The sequence below is a fragment of the Lipotes vexillifer genome, unplaced genomic scaffold, assembly GCF_000442215.2.
Source record: "Lipotes vexillifer unplaced genomic scaffold, Lipotes_vexillifer_v1.1 scaffold1068, whole genome shotgun sequence".
In the NCBI taxonomy this organism is placed as follows: Eukaryota; Metazoa; Chordata; class Mammalia; order Artiodactyla; family Lipotidae; genus Lipotes; species Lipotes vexillifer.
The window spans coordinates 769,286-777,574 of record NW_006789049.1 but is presented as its reverse complement, the minus strand read 5'-3'; the positions used below and the strand labels follow the sequence as shown (position 1 = coordinate 777,574).

Genomic DNA, 8,289 nt, shown 5'->3' with positions numbered 1-8,289 from the left:
TCCATATATATGTGTTAGCATACGGTATTTGTTTTTCTCTTTCTGACTTACCTCACTCTGTATGACAGACTCTAGGTCCATCCACCTCACTACAAATAACTCAATTTCCGTTGGGGGAGGGGAGGGGAGGAGGAGTCGCGGTGGGAGCAGGAGGACAGCGCCATTCCGGCTGCTCCCTCTGTCCCTTCTCCTTCCCCCGCAGTAGCCCGCGAGCCGCCAGCGAAGGAGCGCGCGCGTGACGAGTCCCGGCTTGCTTGCGCCCTCCCGCGCCGAGCGTCCGCTGCCCGCTCATGGCCCGGGCCGCTGCCGACGAGCCGCGCTGAGGCGGGCCGCGCGGAGTCGTGGGGCCGCCGCCGTGGCCCTCGCTGTCTGCACCTCGCCGCCAGCCCACGTTGCCCGCGCACGCCGCCCGCCATCGGCTTCGCACCTGGCTGGCGGGGGCGCTGTCCTCCCCGGCCGTCCGCACCGCTCCCTGGAACTCAGCGGAGCTTGGCAGTCAGGGCTGGAGGATGCTCGAGGAGCCGGATGCCGCCGCCGGTGTCGCCGCCGGCGCTGCGGGGGTCATGACCGTGGAGCAGAACGTGCTGCAGCAGAGCGCGGCTTAGAAGCACCAGCAGACGTTTTTGAAACCAGCTGAGAGAAATTACTGGGATTAATGATGCCCAGATATTACAGCAAGCCTTGAAGGATAGTAACGGAAACTTGGAACTAGCAGTGGCTTTCCTTACTGCAAAGAATGCCAAGACCCCTCAGCAGGAGGAGACAACTTACTACCAAACAGCGCTACCTGGCAATGACAGATACATCAGTGTGGGAAGCCAAGCAGATACTTATGTGACTGATCTCACTGGAGATGATAAAGATGATCTTAAGAGAGCAATTACTTTGAGTTTGGCAGAATCAAACAGGGCATTCGGGGAGACTGGAATAACTGATGAGGAGCAAGCCATTAGCAGATTTCTTGAAGCCAGCATAGCAGAAAATAAAGCACGTTTGAAGAGGACACCTACTGAAGTTTGGAGAGCTTCTCGAAACGCTTATGATAGAAAAAGGCAGGACAAAGCTCCTGTTGGACTAAAGAATGTTGGCAATACTTGCTGGTTTAGTGCTGTTATTCAGTCATTATTCAATCTTTTGGAACTTAGAAGACTAGTTCTGAATTACAAGCCTCCATCAAATGTTCAAGATTTACCCCGAAACCAAAAGGAGCATCGGAATTTGCCTTTTATGCGTGAGCTTCGGCATCTATTTGCACTTCTTGTTGGTACTAAAAGGAAATATGTTGATCCATCAAGAGCACTTGAAATTCTTAAGGATGCTTTCAAATCAGATGACTCCCAGCAGCAAGACGTGAGTGAGTTTCCACACAAATTATTAGATTGGTTAGAAGATGCCTTCCAGATGAAAGCTGAAGAGGAGACGGATGAAGGGAAGCCAAAGAACCCCATGGTAGAGTTGTTCTATGGAAGATTCCTAGCCGTGGGAGTGCTTGAAGGTAAAAAATTTGAAAATACTGAAATGTTTGGTCAGTACCCACTTCAGGTCAATGGATTCAAAGATCTACATGAGTGCCTAGAAGCTGCCATGATTGAAGGAGAAATTGAGTCTTTACATTCGGAAAATTCAGGAAAGTCCGGCCAAGAGCATTGGTTTACTGAACTACCACCTGTGTTAACGTTTCAACTGTCAAGATTTGAATTTAATCGGGCATTGGGAAGACCAGAAAAAATTCACAACAAATTGGAATTTCCTCAAGTTTTATATCTGGACAGATACATGCATAGAAACAGAGAAATAACAAGAATTAAGAGGGAAGAGATCAAGAGACTAAAAGATTACCTCACAGTATTACAACAGAGACCTGAAAGGTATTTAAGTTATGGTTCGGGTCCCAAACGATTCCCCTTGGTGGATGTATGCATTGGAATTTGCCTCAAGTAAACCTGTTTGCACTTCTCCTGTTGATGATATTGATGCTAGTTCCCCATCTAGTGATTCTGTACCATCACAGACATTACCAAGCACAACAGACCAGCAGGGAGCTCCTTCTTCAGAACTGCCAAGCACATCACCCGCATCAATAGCTGCCATTTTGTCGAGATCAGTAATACACAAACCATTCACTCAGTCTCAGATACCTCCAGATTTGCCCATGCATCCAGCACCAAGACCCATAACAGAAGAGGAACTCTCTGTGCTAGAAAGCTGTTTACATCACTGGAGGAAAGAAATAGAAAATGACACCAGAGATTTGCAGGAAAGCATATCTAGAATCCATCGCACAATTGAACTAATGTACTCTGACAAATCTATGATACAAGTTCCTTATCGCTTACATGCTGTTTTAGTTCATGAAGGCCAAGCTAATGCCAGGCGCTACTGGGCATACATTTCTGATCATCGTGAAAACAGGTGGATGAAGTACAATAATATTGCTGTAACAAAATCATCATGGGAAGAGCTAGTGAGGGACTCTTTTGGTGGTTATAGAAATGCCAGTGCATACTGTTTAATGTATGTAAATGATAAGTCACAGTTGTTAATACAAGAGGAGTTTAATAAAGAAACTGGGCAGGCCCTTGTTGGAATAGAAACACTACCACCAGATTTAAGAGATTTTGTTGAGGAAGACAACCAGCGACTGGAGAAAGAACTAGAAGAATGGGATGCACAGCTTGCCCAGAAAGCTTTGCAGGAAACATTTTTAGCATCTCAGAAATTGAGAGAGTCAGAGTCTTCTGTGACAACAGCACAAGCAGGAGAACCAGAATATCTAGAGCAACCATCAAGAAGTGATTTCTCAAAGCACTTGAAAGAAGAAACTATTCGAATAATTACCAAGGCATCACATGAGCATCAAGATAAAAGTCCTGAAACAGTTTTACAGTCAGCAATTAAGTTGGAATATTCACAGTTGGTTAAATTGGCCCAAGAAGATACCCCACCAGAAACAGACTATCGTTTACATCATGTAGTAGTCTACTTTATCCAGAATCAGGCTCCAAAGAAAATCACTGAGAAAACATTGCTAGAACAATTTGGAGATAGAAATTTGAGTTTTGATGAAAGGTGTCACGGCATAATGAAAGTTGCTCGAGCCAAAACTGAAATGATAAAACTTGAAGAAGTAAACTCGGAGGAGTATGAGGAATGGCATCAGGATTATAGAAAATTCAGGGAAACAACCATGTATCTGATAACTGGGCTAGAAAATTTTCAAAGAGAAAGTTATATAGATTCCTTGCTGTTCCTTATCTGTGCTTATCAGAATAACAAAGAACTCTTGTTCAAAGACCCATACAGAGGACATGATGAAGAATTGATATCACATTATAGAAGAGAATGTTTACTAAAATTAAATGAGCAGGCTGCAGAACTGTTTGAATCTGGAGAGGATCGAGAAGTAAACAATGGTCTGATTATCATGAATGAGTTTATTGTCCCATTTTTGCCCTTGTTATTGGTGGATGAAATAGAAGAGAAAGATATACTTGCTGTGGAAGATATGAGAAATCGATGGTGTTCCTATCTTGGACAAGAAATGGAATCAAACCTCCAAGAGAAGCTGACAGATTTTCTGCCAAAACTGCTTGATTGTTCTATGGAGATTAAAGGGTTCCATGAGCCGCTGAAGTTACCTCCGTACAACACGCATGAACTCTGTGAGCGATTTGCACGAATCATGTTGTCCCTCAGTCGGACTCCTGCTGATGGAAGATAAAGTGCACATACTTTCCCTAAACACACTGTATAAACTTTATTTTAGTTCTTTTTTTTTTTCTTTTTTAATAATACACAATGTATTTATTTATTTATTTATGGCTGTGTTGGGTCTTCATTTCTGTGCATGGGCTTTCTCTAGTTGTGGCAAGTGGGGGTCACTCTTCATCGCGGTGCGCAGGCCTCTCACTATCGCGGCCTCTGTTGTTGCGGAGCACAGGCTCCAGACGCGCAGGCTCAGTAATTGTGGCTCACGGGCCCAGTTGCTCCATGGCATGTGGGATTTTCCCAGACCAGGGCTCGAACCTGTGTTGTCTGCATTGGCAGGCAGATTCTCAACCACTGCGCCACCAGGGAAGCCCTTTATTTTAGTTCTTAACCCTTGCCTTCCTGTTACAGGGTTTGCTTGTTGCTGCTATAGTTTTTAACTTTTTATTTTAATCACTGCAGAAGACAAAAGGACTCTACAGACTTTAGCCAGACTGCAAACAAAGCTGAGAATCGCATGGCACTCAGACTTTGTTTTAACCAGAACTGATGTATAGTTACAAATCCAATTGATTTTATTATGGCAAAACCATGCTTTTGCCACTTGTCTTTACAGTATTACTTTGCTTTTATCTTTTCTTTATCTACAGCTTTCCATTCAGTCTGGATCCTCCATGACTACAGCCATTTAAGTGTTCAGCACTGTGTACAATACATAATATTTGGTAGCTTGTAAATGAAATTAAAGAATAAAGTTTTATTTATGGCTAAAAGAAACTCAATTTCATTTCTTTTTATGGTTGAGTAATATTCCATTGTGTATATGTGCCACATTTTCTTTATCTATTCATCTGTTGATGGACACTTAAGTTGCTTCGATGTCCTGGCTATTGTAAATAGAGCTGCAATGAACACTTTGGTACATGACTCTTTTTGAATTATGGTTTTCTCAGGGTATATGCCCAGTAGTTTACTGGGGTTACTGGGTCATATGGTAGTTCTATTTGTAGTTTTTTAAGGAATCTCCATCCTGTTCTCCATTGTGGCTGTATCAATTTACATTCCCACCAACAGTGCAAGAGGGTTCCCTTTTCTCCACACCCTCTCTAGCATTTACTGTTTGTAGATTTTTTGATGATGGCCATTCTGACTGGTGTGAGGTGATACCTCATTGTAGTTTTCATTTGCATTTCTCTAACGATTAATGATGTTGACCATTCTTTCATGTGTCTGTTGGCAATCTGTATATCTTCTTTGGAGAAATTTCTATTTAGGTCTTCTGCCCATTTTTGGATTGGGTTGTTTGTTTTTTTGTTATTGAGCTGCATGAGCTGCTTGTAAATTTTGGAGATTAATCCTTTGTCAGTTGCTTCATTTGCAAATATTTTCTCCCATTCTGAGGGCTGTCTTTTCCTCTTGTTTATGGCTTCCTTTGCTGTGCAAAAGCTTTTAAGTTTCATTAGGTCCCATTTGTTTATTTTTGTTTTTATTTCCATTTCTCTAGGAGGTGGGTCAAAAAGGATCTTGCTGTGATTTATGTCCTAGAGTCTTCTGCCTATGTTTTCCTCTAAGAGTTTTATAGTGTCTGGCCTTACATTTAGGTCTTTAATCCATTTTGAGCTTATTTTTGTGTACGGTGTTAGAAAGTGTTCTAATCTCATACTTTTACACATACCTGTCCAGTTTTCCCAGCACCACTTATTGAAGAGGCTGTCTTTTCTCCACTGTATATTCTTGCCTCCTTTATCAAAGATACGGTGACCATATGTGCGCGGGTTTATCTCTGGGCTTTTATCCCGTTCCATTGATCTATATTTCTGTTTTTATGCCAGTACCATACTGTCTTGATTACTGTAGCTTTGTAGTATAGTCTGAAGTCAGGGAGCCTGATTCCTCTGGCTCCATTTTTCGTTCTCTAGTATTGCTTTGGCTATTCGGAGTCTTTTGTGTTCCATACAAATTGTGAAATTTTTTGCTCTAGTTCTGTGAAAAATGCCAGTGGTAGTTTGATAGGGATTGCATTGAATCTAGATTGCTTTGGGTAGTAGAGTCATTTTCACAATGTTGATTCTTCCAATCCAAGAACATGGTATATCTCTCCATCTGTCTGTATCATGTTTAATTTCTTCCATCAGTGTCTTATAATTTTCTGCATACAGGTCTTTTGTCTCCTTAGGTAGGTTTATTCCTAGATATTTTATTCTTTTTGTTGCAGTGGTAAATGGGAGTGTTTTCTTGATTTCACTTTCAGATTTTTCATCATTAGTGTATAAGAATGCCAGAGATATCTGTGCATTAATGTTGTATCCTGCTACTTTACCAAATTCATTGATTAGCTCTAGTAGTTTTCTGTTAGCATCTTTACGATTCTCTATGTATAGTATCATGTCATCTGCAAAGAGTGGCAGCTTTACTTCTTTTCTGATTTGGATTCCTTTTATTTCTTTTTCTTCTGATTGCTGTGGCTAAAACTTCCAAAACTATGTTGAATAAGAGTGGTGAGAGTTAGTCTCCACTTTTTAAGACTGTAAACCACCTAATGACTGTCAATTGAATAGAGAGCTGGATAGAAGAGGTGGATGTGATTCCCCACGTCAAACCACATGGTGCCTTGTAGCATGTGACAGCCATGCCAAAAAATATCACACCAACAGTGTCTAGAAATCAATGAATGTCCTGTAAATCACTGTCATTTTAGTGAACTGTGTCCACTACAAACTTCTGTCACTTGGTAAGCAGTTTTTTAAGTTTAGTTCAGACAATGAAGAGAAATGCATGTCTAATTTTATGTATAGGTTGATTTACACATTACTTTATACTACTGTAATGCTTCTTAAGTGTTTTTAAATACCATCCCTGCATTCACTTATAAAAAGGATGTTTCATAAGTATGAACTAGAGCGAGCTAGCAAATTGATGGTAATCTGAGTATAGTATTCAAGCACCACAACTTTGCACAAAACGGCCCTCCAAATCTCATGGACACACAGAATACTCCTTGTCTATGGCTGGGGCTACAGCCACGCACAGAGATTCACAACATCCAGATAAATGTAGAGGATCTACAGTAGATGTTTTCTTATCTTCCTTCCTTCCCTCTATCTGTCTTTCCTCCCCTTCCTTTTTTATTATTTTATTTATTTATTTTGCAGGAAATGGGGCTAGCCCTCAGCATCCCTCCCTGGGAGAATCAACACTCCCTTACTTCATGTGGTCCTGGCAGAATGCATCAGGACACATTCTATAACATTAATTAAGAAAGAAAAAGAGGGGAACAAAACCCCCTAACAACCAGCCTCACATAATGAGACATTAAGAACTGTGAGATAACAACCTCACCAAATAAGAAGCCAAAAGGGAAAACAATTCATTAACATTAAGGTCCTCTGTTCTTCAATGAGCTAAGGAACCTTTCCCTAAAGCAATTTCATCCCCAGCAGACTTCCATTCTACCTCCTTGGCCAGAACGGAGGCACACACATCCTTCTAAGCCGGTACTTCCATAGGGGAAGGAATTGTCTCAGTGATGTAGATTCATCATGACACTCCTGAGATTCCAGAGCACCCCTAGTGAAACTTCATCAGCCCAAAGGCAGAAAAGATACCACTTGGGCTTAAGTTCTACATTCACTAGAAAAATTCATAAAGGTAGACCACAGGAAATACTGTCAAATAAAGCAATCATTCATCTCTCAACCCTGATAAATGTACACTAGCCATGCAAACAGGAAACTGGGAACAAACTGGGAACTAGATTTGCCGTTCCTTTACTGGTGTGTGTAGCACCCACTGGCCATCAAGTAACAAGTGTGTTCAGCCTTTGGAAAAAGCCAAATAACCAAGCAAACATCATCTATTCAGAGCAGACAGTTGGCGGCACTACTTATATTTGATAGGAATTTTTTTTTTTCTTGCGTTATGCGGGCCTCTCACTGTTGCGGCCTCTCCCATTTGCGGAGCACAGGCTCCGGACGCGCAGGCCCAGTGGCCACGGCTCACGGGCCCAGCCGCTCCGCGGCATGTGGGATCCTCCCGAAACGGGGCAGGAACCCGCGTCTCCTGCATCGGCAGGCGGACTCTCAAGCACTGCGCCACCAGGGAAGCCCGATAGGAATTTTTTAATGCAAATGATTTTAAACTCAGCTCAAATGGCTTAAGCAACCCACTCAGCGTGACTTTCAGTGAAGTTTGTTGATTTAGCAGCTCAGACATCATCACCAAGAACCCTTGGTGCCTGGTCTTTTTTCCATCTCTTAGCTCTGCTTCCCATGGGGTCAGCCTTATCATCAGACTCCAGATGGCAGACACACCCCACATATACGCAACAGCTTAAACTTTACTCTTACGGGCAAAATGGCTGCTTCAATTCCAGGTCCCACATCCTTATCCTAGATAATCTACGGCAAAGAAAATACCAGTTCCCATAGCACATACCCTGGTCCTGGGACCTTTCTTTGTCCTAAAATGAGTCATCTGACTAAACCCAAATTAATAACTGTAACCAGGGGAAAGACTACACAGGTTGGCGTGGATGGATCCATCAGAGCCTACTTTTTGAACTGTGTGTGGGATCAGTCCCAC

General features: G+C 42.4%; 1 pseudogene; it reads left to right on the top strand.

Annotated features, from left to right (window-relative positions):
- Positions 1–563: 563 nt before the first annotated feature.
- On the top strand, positions 564–3,721 carry LOC103085072 (ubiquitin carboxyl-terminal hydrolase 25 pseudogene; annotated as a pseudogene).
- Positions 3,722–8,289: the final 4,568 nt, after the last annotated feature.